Genomic DNA, 11,936 nt, shown 5'->3' with positions numbered 1-11,936 from the left:
CTTTTCATATCTCAATAGTACAAGTCCATTCTTTCCTTTTCAAATTTTTCTCCACTTAAAATTATTTAAATAAGTTTTTTTTTATTTTTTTTTTTTATAATTAAACATTTCAAAATAACACATGTAGTAGTTTAAATGAAACAAAGAAGTACAGTAAAACCACATAATATCTTGATTAAGATGTAGAGAACAATTATCTGCAAAGTGGAATAGCCTGAATAGTTTGACTTTTTGCAAAGTAAGCCCGAACTTTTCTTCCATGTCTATATCTTGAGGACTTGCTCCATCACCATACTTCCAATTGAACTAATGAAGAAGAGTAGCCAACATTAGATGTGTCATCCTATAACCAAGTGGTAGTCTAGGACACATTCACCTTCTTGTGCCAAAGGGTATGATTTCAAAATATTGTCCTTTAAAATTAAGTTCTTTATCTAAAAACCTTTCTAGGGAAAAAAATTCAGGATTTGGCAATGCATTTGAATTACGGCCAATTGACCATAAATTGACCCAATTAGTTGAGTTCTTAGGCACCGTAAAGTAATAGTTTGTCTTATCTCAATTTGAGCCTTTTGATACTTTTTTGGGTTGCGCAATATTTCAGACATCATCCACTCTAACAAGTTAGAGCTTGTATCAGTTCCCGCTACAAACAAATCATATATATGCACAAAAACAATACATTGTTGAGAAACAATTTAATACATTACTTAACAAAAATCTCATTCTTTTATGATAGGTCATTTATGATGGACTCAAATCCTGTTTGATCCCTAGCATCTATCACTTTTAATTTAATGACAATTTTTTAGCTCGTTATAAGACATATCCATCTTCATACAAAAGACCCAACTCATAACTCTTGCGACTAAACTAAAATCTCAAACAAACAAAAACAAAAAAGGCTTTCAATTCATGGCGGGATTTTGCCCGGCCTCATCACAATACTTTGAATAAATAACTTTTAAAAAGGTAGTTAGTTTCTCTTACCAATAGTAAATGTTTGACATCATCAAGGCTTAATTCATTGTTCTCCACAAGCTTGAGTAGGGTGCCTAGAACATCATCCTTAACATCCATTGGATCTTTCAATCTTTCATCAATAATTTCCTCAAAAATCTTCATTAACCTTTTGATGTAAACTCAAGTCGTTTTCATCACTCCTTGCAAATCCAAGTGCTTAACTAATGGGAAAAAATCTGACACATTAGGTTTTGCATACGCTTCTAACAAAAGCCAAACAAGATCCTTAAACTGTTGTGATTTCGAAGAAGTATGGCTAGCCAAATCCATCGAGAAAAATGTGTTTGACAACAAATTTAGCGAGGTAATGAACCCCGTCTTACCAATATCAACCGATAGACCGTTGTCACAACATTGTTGTACATACTCAACTAGCTCTTTCACCTTCTTGTGCCGTATATCCTGACTCATATCGAGTCTTTGATTAGTGAACAATTGGATAGTTGCAACCTTTCGAAGGATCCGCCATTTGGGGCATACCGGGAGAAATACCATGGAGAATTTGAAATGATTTCCGGCCCTCAAAGCATCTAGCACAGTCTTAATAGAAAAGGCTAAGTCATACTAAGGAACATTTCTTTGGCTATTTCTGGAGATAATATAACTATTGTAGTCATGCTCCCTAGCTTGAGAGACATTATAGGACCGTAAATTTTTGCAAGCTCAGCGACAGCACGATGAGGTCTGTTGCCAAGCTTGAGAATGTTTCCTATGATAGGCCATGGTTTTGGTCCCGGGGGCAATGTGGACTTACCAAACAATATTTTTAAGAATTGGATTATGGTGGTGATGATGAAAATGGTAAAGACTAGTAGTAAAGTAGTGTAATATTCCATTTTATGATAGGCTTAATGATTTTGAAGATACAATAACGTACTCCTATTTATTAGGACGGAGTAAAGCTACTCCATTACTTAATTGGTTAAATAACATGCATGCATGAAATGATGCATGGCCTAGGATAAAGGAGTGGAGGGATGGTTAGTCCCTCCATCTCTCCCCGGTGTGACCGGGGTTCGATCCTCACCCCCAACACCCCTCCTGTGATAGAAGGGGCTCCTCGTATCGTACCATAAAATAAATAAATAGGATGATGCATGGCCTCGTTATGTATTACAATACTCGAATCTGTAACTCTGTTTTAAACACGCTATCATAAAAAATATTAAATCCGATTTATCTACTAAAAGATTAAATCTGCTCGTACAAATTATTGTAGTGTTTTAAACACGCTATAATTGAGTAAGCGAATTAAGTACTAAGTATTAGTGAGTAATTTAAGAATAAATAAATACATTCCCTTTTTGAAGGTTGACTACGTAGTGGTTGTCGAATTACGGAGTACTCCATAGATAATGCCACAATTAAAATCATTAATTATTTAGTAGCACTTTTAATAAAAACATGTTATTATATGGTAGCTATTAATGTTTTTTTTTTCTTCTTTTAACGAAAAATAATATTTTGGCTTTTAAACTTGAGGTTGTGGATTCTAATCTTAAATAATCTATCTTTTTAAACACATAAAATAAAAAGACTCAAGAGTTAAAAAAATCTACTACGTATCTATCTATTTATTCCTATTATATGAAACTCAAACCATTAGTGTGATTATTTTCATTTACGTTATGAAAACTCATCAAACCATTAGTCCATTAGGGCCACTTGCTTCCTTTACCTTTAATATATTTTTTTTTTCTTTCTTAATAACATAGCTTTATCCTTCACTCTTTTATATAAATCTTATAGTGATGGTTTTTTTTTCCCTTCACATTCTTCATGATTTAATATCTTTTATGAGTGTAGCTTAATATTCAATCTTTCAATTCCTCTCCCTACATTTTCATTATTCTTTAAAAAAAATATGGGATGATAAAAGAATTAGTTACAAAGTTATATCATTTTTTATTTTAATTCAGTTTCCAATAGCTCATGTGTTGTACGGATCAAATGTCTATTTGATTGACACCTCTTACCACAATGCCTCATGATAACTTCCATCTCAAAACTTAAAGTAGCGCCAAGTATATTGACATTAATGAAACGAAGCTCAGATTATAACAACGCCTATTAACATGCTCTATTTTTAAAATTTATAAAAGTAGTAGATGATTACAGCTAAGAAGAGGTAGAGGTAACAACTGATGAAACATTAAATTTTATTTATGGATATACAACAAGACTTAACAGAACTAAAATATCAAATTTGTTCAAAGAGATAACAATAAGAAAACGAACTAGTTATTAGACTCCAGCATATCCAAGATTGAGCGGATCCCTTTTATTACTAGAATGACCATAATTGAAACTTTTGATTTTCCTCAATGTTATTCCTTTCCACCCCTTCACTTCAATCATTGGTGAGAGCATAAAACGTTGTCCAAAATTTTAAGTTGTCCAAAAAAAAGGGTGTTGGAATGCAATTTAATTGAACAAGCAGGGAAGTATAGTGAAACCACCCAACTTCAAAGATTTACTAATAACAATCATTTAGAAAGTGGAATAGTTAGAAGTGGTTCGACTTTTTGCAAAGTAAGTCCAAATTGAATGAATGAAGAAGAGTAGCCAACATCAGATGTGTCATCCTATAAGCAAGTGGCAATCCAGGACATATTCGTCTTCCTGTGCCAAAGGGTACGAGTCAAAAAAACGTCCTTTGAAATCGATTTCTCTATCCAAAAATCTTTCGGGAGAAAATGATTCAGGATTTGGCCATACATTTGAATTATGGCCAATCGACCATAAATTGACCCATATAGTTGAGTTTTTAGGCACTATAACTTGAGATTAAAAATAAAATTAAAAATCAAGTACGTAATATCTCATACCACGAGTAGATGTTTGACTTCATCAAGGCTCAATTCATTGCTCTCAACAAGCTTGAGTAAGGTGCCTAGAACATCATCCTTAACATTTTTTGGATCTTTCAACCTCTCATCAATAATTTCCTCAAAAATTCTCATCAATTTTTTGAAGTAAACCCTATTTGTTTTCAACACTCCTTGCAAATCCAAGTGCTTAATTAATGGGAAAAAATCCGACACGTTAGGCTTAGCACACAAATCTAATAGAAGCCAAACAAGATCCTTAATCTCTTGCGATTTCGAAGAGCTATGGCTCGCCAAATCCATCGAGAAAAATGTGTTTGACAACAGATTTAGCGAGGTAGTAAACCCCGCCATACCAATATCGACTGGCAGACCCTTGTCACAACATTGTTGTACATACTCAACTAGCTCTTTCACCTTCTTGTGTCATATATCCTGACTCGTGTCAAGTCGTTGATTGGTGAGCAATTGCATAGTTGCAACCTTCCGAAGGCTCCTCCATTTGGGGCATACCGGGAGAAAAACCATGGAGAATTTGACATGGTTTTCAGCCCTCGCAACATCCGGGGAATTCCCACTAGAAAAGGCTAAGTCATGGTTAAGGAACATTTCTTTGGCAATTTCCGGGGATGATATAACTATTGTAGTTTTACTACCTAACTTAAGACTCATTATAGGTCCGTAAATTTTTGCAAGCTCGGAAACAGCACGATGAGGTTTGTTGCCAAGCTTGAGAATGTTGTCTATGATAGGCCATGGTTTTGGTCCTGGAGGTAGTTTGGATATACCAAACAATATTTTTGAGATTTGGATGGTGCCATGGTGGTGATGAGGATGGTAAGTAGTAGTAGTAACGTGGTGTAATATTCCATTTTATTATTTTTTTTTTAGGTATGATTTCGAAGATACAACGTGCACCTATTTATTAGTAGTAACGGAGTAACATGCATGGGGTCCAATTTGGATTACAATATTCCGTAATGAAATGTACTTGTATTAAACAATAATATGTAAAAACAAAATTTAATCCGACTAATCAGCTGAAACATATGCTCGTATAAATTATTGATTATTATTAACACACAATAATAATTAATTGAGAAAGAATAAAATAATTCAGAAAAAGTATATATACGGAGTAATAATTTTTTAAATACACGAGTACGAATATAAAAATAAATTCATGTTCTGTAGGGTTGTGAATTTGTGAACTACGGTTGTTGAAATAGCCATTTTATTTAAAATTGCAATTGTTATTTTTTATTTTTTTGAAACCAAAATTGCAATTGTTATTACCACACTTGTGAATATAAAATTTTGAGTAATATATATTATCTCCAATTACGTCATCTATTTTGATAAAAGCGCATCTGATCCTTTTGATTGAGGTAAAACCTTTGTAATGTACTTTATAATACGATGAGGTTTGTGGCCGAGCTTTTGGATGTTGCTCTCCATTGCACTAATTGTTGGATTTCGTGTTAAATGGATTGTTTTGTTATTCGTACTTTGCAAAAAAAATCATCAATGGAAGCTTTATTTCGTACTCCCATAATACTTGAGACGTAGAAATAGACATGTAGTTTTAAAAAACTACAAGTAGCTCCATTTAAATCATTTGTTTATTGTATAAAATATTCTCTTTTGTATTTTTATATTACAAGAAAACAATAAGTGGGGTAAGAGTGGGGTAGGTGAGGAAAGAGAAAATGTGAGAAAATATTTTTTAATTAATAGACCCATTCAATATTTAGTAACGTGTCAAATATTTTGGGACAAACGAAAAAAGGAACTGTGTCAAGTATTATGGGACGGAGAGAATAGTAGTTTATTGTGTCGATGATTAAGGAAAACAGTTAAAGAACTTTTTTGGGGTATTTTTTTTAGTCAACTGAAATCAACAGCCTAATTTACATAATGATAATCAATGGTGTAGAATTCGTTTTTATAGTACTACAAAACTGTCCTAGATTAGATAAGAAAAACCAAAAGTCGGCCTTCAAAATCTAATATATATAAATAAATTAGGCATTTTTGAAGAGCATTCGGCGTGCCATATAAGCAAAAGTATATTTTCGACCAATTAAAAATTAGATTTCTATTTTATTTTGAAATTAAAAAATCGTTTGCCACCTAAATAAAAGTGATGAATGAGATTTAAGAATTTTGCCACGTAAGTAAAAACAAAGAATATTGATTTATTAGGATTTAAATTTATTTAAAAAACTAAAAATTATCTTTTAAAATAATCATCTTTAGATATAGGATTTATATACCTACTATTATAAGATAAATTTTAATAGTGTTTATGGTAAGAAATAAAAATTATTCCTTAATTATAATTAAATTAAAATTTGTGATATTTACCATTATAAATTGACGCATCATATGACACCAACAAAATTTTGTATCAATACAAGACCAAACCAAGCAAATTTTGTGTCATTAATTTTGTGTCAGTTTTATTAGGTCATCAATGGTTGGGTAATTCTTAGCCTAATTTTTAAAACCCATGTTAAATATATATTTGTGATTATTGCTTAAATTGTGTTTATTTGGGATACTTAATGATTATATGTTTATGTTTTGTTTACTGAATTTTGTTTTTACATGCAGATCTAATTTAATCAGAGAATTATATTCGAGCAAAAATCTTTGGAATATCTAAGTACGAGTTTCTCGCCTGATGATCCTATTGGATGAGGAGGTATTATATCCTTATAAATCGTTTACATTTATTAAATCTTTTAATGAATCTTTTAGTTTTTATCAATTAATTTTATGATTAAAACAAATTTTTTGTGATTTAGGTCGCTTAATTAAGTCATAAAATTAACTTAATTTTTTATATTTAATTACAGGGTGATTACATTCATGTGTCAATTAAAGTCAACTTTGTTCTACAATTTCGTTCAAAATTGATTGAAGGAAAAGTTTACTCCATTAGATATTTTTCATTCATTACAAATAAGAAGCAATATCGCACGCATTGCCAGCGACAACAAAATAATGATTCAATTTTCCAAAATACTATTATTGTTTGGGCAATTGGGGACGATGAAATAATTCCAATGCATAGATTTAATTTTGTATAATTACAATTTTTTGATTAATTTCACAACAATTATTCTCTTTCTGGTAAATATTTTAATTTATTTTATAAGACTATAAAGATTAATTTTATAAAAATTTTATTTTTGCTAACATGTTCTATTTATCCATTTTTATTAGATGGAAGAGATATGGGTGTGAATTAAGTTGGTGATCCTATCGAAATTTTTTTTAATACAAATTTTTTTACATCGAAATATTACATCTAATAACTATTATTTTTAATGTTCTTATCAAAATATTTATTAGGGAAATAAATTACATAAAATTAATAAAAAATTATACTTAACAACAAACAATAGAAAAGTAATCAAAAATATTATCAGTATGATCTAATTACAAAAATTATTTTTATTAGATTTTATGTATAAAAAACCGTGGGATATTAGGATTTAAATTATTAAAAACAATAAAAATTATCTTATAAAATTAATAGTTTTATCTAAATACCCGATTAATAAGATTTTTTTTCATAAAAAAAATTTAAAACTTACAACGCAATAAAAAACTTTACCTTCTTTGAACATTTTATGTCTAAAAATTGAAAAGACAGATAATTTGTTAGAGATCAAGAGATCACAAAAAATATACAAAATGATATATAGATTCGAGAGTTTAGTTTCAAGTGTAAAAAGCAACGAATAATGATTTAGGATTTAAATTATTTTAAAAATAAAAAATTATTATCTTTTCACATTAAAGATTTTATCCTAATATGTAATCAATGAAATATTATATTTACAATTTTTTTTAAAGATATCATATTATTGTCATATAACTAATAACAACGGATAAAATACAAAACAACGATAAATTAAGTCGCATTGTAAATTACATTAAAAAAATTATACTTTTGTAATTGGAAATATCATTTTAATTAAATTATTATTTGTTTTTTTTACTGAAATTATTAAATTGTAAAATAAATCAAATAATTATAATAATAAAAAAAAACTTAGGGTATATAGGAAAATATCTTTTCTGTGAGATATATGTATGAAAAATCGTGCATCGCACGGATTTTCATCTAGTATTATAGAAAGTAGGTATTAATCATTTAAGTAATCCATTAAGAGAAAATATATATTTTATAAATTAATTTAAAAAATTAAATTGCCGAAAAAAAATTAATAGAAAGAATATAATCAATACATAGATTTTAGTCAAGAAAAAGGCTAAAAACTTACAAACTGAGTGAATTTTATTAGAAAACTAGATTATTTCTGTGCGATGCACGGTTAAAATGAATCTTTCTTGTAATTTATGTTCTGTTGCATTATATTCTATATAAATATTATAATTAGATATAAAAATAATTTTCATTTAAGGATATATATGAACCACATTATTTACAATTAATAATTGAAATAGTCAAAAGAAAATTATTTAGGGAATGTATATTAATGAAATCTGAAGAAGAAAAAAAATACATAGTATATAATTAGCACCAATGTCATCAAAATTATATTTTAGTTTCCAACAATTAACAGTTTGTATAGTAGTTTGTAGAAGCATTTATTTGATTTTTTAGTTAAAATTCATAAACAATTTTCAAATTAATAAAAATCGAGTAGTTCAGCTTTAAAAAAATAAAAAATAAAGATGATGTCATTAAAGCATTTAGGCGGGAATTTTTTTTATGAGAAAGCGATATGTGTACAAATTTAGAGAAAGATAATGTCAGCATGTTTTGTTTTAGTATTAGTTAATAGATTTCTCTTTCTTATCAACCCTATATATGCTACTTTTTAATTATTTCTCTCTCCTACCAATAATACTTTATATTATAAAAAATTCTCTTTTAGGCCCCATCATGTAAATTTTTTTAAACTTTGTTAACATCCTAGTATTGCGATTAATACGAAACGAAGAGGGTAATTCAATCATACACAATTTTACTTGCCAAAAGAAAAATTTTTATTAAAAGAAAAAACTTTAATTTAAATTAATTTGTACCCATACCAAAGATGTTAATTTATTAATGCATTAGGCTTTATATAAAAAAAATAAAAAATAAATAAAAATAAAATAAAAAGATAAGAAAATAAATTTAGGAATTATGAGATCTTTATAAGAAAAACTTTTTTTTTTCCAGTGTTCCAACCGATTCACCCTTTGGGCTAATCCGGATTCGGGGATCAGTTTTGGGTGGTTAGATTCCAGTCCCCTCTCAATTGCTGTTGCGGGGGATCGAACACGAGTTCTCCCTAACAAATGTAGTCTCAATCACCACTGCACCAACAACCAATTGGTAAAAAACTTTATAAATATTAACTTTACTATATAGGAAGGTTATATTACAATACTATGCTAAATATAATTCTAAGAAAATTTGACAAAAAAACAAAAGGAAGTCTTTGGAGGAAAAAAAAACAAAACCAGAAAGCGACACAAGTCATTTCCGATGTCTGTTTTATTATTATGTTATTGATTAAATCACTTCTCCACAAAAATGGCACGGGCAAATATGATGCTACACCTCTTTACTGTTAGGTCTTTTGCTCCTTAGCAAATTTGCAATATTCAGTGTTTATTTCAAACACAAGGAAAGAGAGTCCATAACTTGGAGTGCATATGTACAAGAATGAATATGTACTTCTTACTAGGTCTTATTTCAAACGCAATACTTAGACGAACAAGTGCTAAGCTGTGATTCATGATCTACATCGATGCTTGATATCTAGGCGATCCGACCATTCGGGCATCAATGAAACCAACTCAGTTAATTACTTTTTGTTTAACAAAGACAATAACTTAATACGAAGTACAAATGGGCTTTAAGGCAGGCCATGACCTGGGTATGTAGGCCCATCCTTGAATACTTAGATGTTGTTTAATTGACAAATAAAAACATGAAAAGTTGAAATTCCTAGGAATTGAAATTATTTGGAGTTGTTTGGTTGAAAAACTCATGGAAAGTAGAAATTCTCATGAATTCCCACTTCCCACAAAATGGAGGAAGTAAATTACCTAGGGGGACCTAAGTGATTGGAACTTCCCATGGGAATTTCCACTTCCCTTAGTTAACCAAACACTTTTTAGAATTTCCTAAGAAGTTTAATTTCATGGGAAATCAAATTTCCAAGGAATTTGCAATTCCTTTATTCAACATAACAAACCCTTAATAGACGAATAAGTGTTAAGCTATGAATCACGATCTTCATTCTGATGCAATCAACCCTAGGGCAGAGCGAAGACTTCTGACCAAACCTTTCACATTGTTCTTAAAGCCCTCTTCCATCTGCATAAATCAAACAAAGCTTTATTATTATGTAGCATAAGTCATAAGTGGAAAAATTCAATTCACGCTAAGTATAAAATCTACTCCGTACCATACATAATTACCTAATTAACTTTAGACTTAACTTTTTTTAACGTATATTAAGTAAATAAAAAAATATAAAAAAAACAAAATAAAAAAATAATAAAATAAAAAAACAAGAAAGGTAATGGTGCAAATGATTTTAACAATTTATGCACGACTTGTTTGGTTTACATTTTACTCATGAGAAAATACATGTTTATCTTCATGATAATAAAAAAATAAAAAAAAAAAATTTATCTATTGGCATTTCTATAAATAAATAAATAACTTTTAGCAAAGGTGAACCCACTAATATTGATTTATTTACAGAAATGTCATGCTTATTGGGATTTTAAGTTGATTTAATTACACAATTGTCACTAGATAAATGTTTTTTCGTTTATCATGAAGATGAATTGGGGCTCCCTCTTTTACTCATATGCATCCATGCTGATTTAACTTGTATCAATTCATTTACGTAGTACTTCGTATAACATAGCAACTAGAAAGAAAAAATCAGGCCGGTGGTAAGATAAGATAGAGGAATGAATTACCTGTGCAACAATGGTAATGTCTAGGGTCAAGTTTTCAAATGGTATGACACCGCAATTAGTAATGCTCAAGTCATGCCTGACCACTACTGCAATCAACTTGGATATAATCCCTTTACGTTTTTCACAGTAAACTTTTAAGAGAAGGGTATTATCTGATATTTTAACTTCGATTTCTAGAGGTGAATTCTTATAAAGATTATCTTCATTATTGTTGTCACTACCATCATTGCCACCACTGCCACGACCGCTAGCACTAATAATGTCGTCGACAAGAATAGAGGAACTGAGGAAGAACCATTGTCATCATCGTTGCCGTTGTCATCATTATTCATTGGCAATTTATATTTCTTAACCATCACCATAGACTTTGCAGTGTTATGTTGAGCAGCAGCCACTTCAAGTTCTTTCACTTTTTCTTTAAGTTGTTTCATGTGTTTGATTGCGTCTCCTAAGATTGTTGTTTTATCCATCTGTTGGCATCAAGATATACATACATATATACCATTACATTACACTTAATTATATAATTACTGGTAAATCAAATTGAATGATGACATGTAAAATAGAAGCCAATCACATTACGCCACTTACTTTAATTATGGTAATCATCATTTTTTAGATGACCTTTGTAAAATCATCGGTTGGTTTTCGAAAATTTTACAATCTGCTTTTTTTTTCACTATTATACATGTTTCGGATGAAAACAATCGAATCTCGGAAGATCCTTTTATCTTGAGGGAACTTGGTCTCGGTCCGAACGACGCCGGAGCCGAGGGTTTCCTGCACAACAAATACACGTAAACTAGCCTCGGGGGGGACGCCGAGGAAGGCCCCTCCGATGCTTAAGTCAGTATATTAGAGAGAGAAAGCTGTGCAAGAGTTTAGTTGCTTGAGGCTTTATTGTCTTTGTCTTTGTCTTTGTCTTACCAAGAATTGACCAAATTGTTGGCTTTTATACCTTGGCTAATGAAGGAGGCGGATTGGGCCCGGAAATCAGTTGGGCTGGGCCAAGCTGATTGGGCCGTTGACTGACCTTGACATGGCTTTGAGGATGTTGATTTTTGACTTTAGCATATTTGGAGAGTTGAACCTTTGCCTTGGGCTTTTAATTGGATC

At 30.3% G+C, this 11,936-nt stretch overlaps 2 pseudogenes; both read right to left on the bottom strand.

Annotated features, from left to right (window-relative positions):
* Positions 1-74: 74 nt before the first annotated feature.
* LOC110695700 lies at positions 75-1,859 on the bottom strand (annotated as a pseudogene).
* A 1,986-nt stretch (positions 1,860-3,845) lies between these two features.
* LOC110695823 lies at positions 3,846-11,270 on the bottom strand (annotated as a pseudogene).
* Positions 11,271-11,936: the final 666 nt, after the last annotated feature.

This window comes from Chenopodium quinoa, unplaced genomic scaffold (assembly GCF_001683475.1).
Source record: "Chenopodium quinoa cultivar QQ74 unplaced genomic scaffold, ASM168347v1, whole genome shotgun sequence".
Classification (NCBI taxonomy): domain Eukaryota; kingdom Viridiplantae; phylum Streptophyta; class Magnoliopsida; order Caryophyllales; family Amaranthaceae; genus Chenopodium; species Chenopodium quinoa.
Note: the sequence above shows the minus strand (reverse complement) of the source record. Positions and strands in the feature narration are given on the sequence as shown.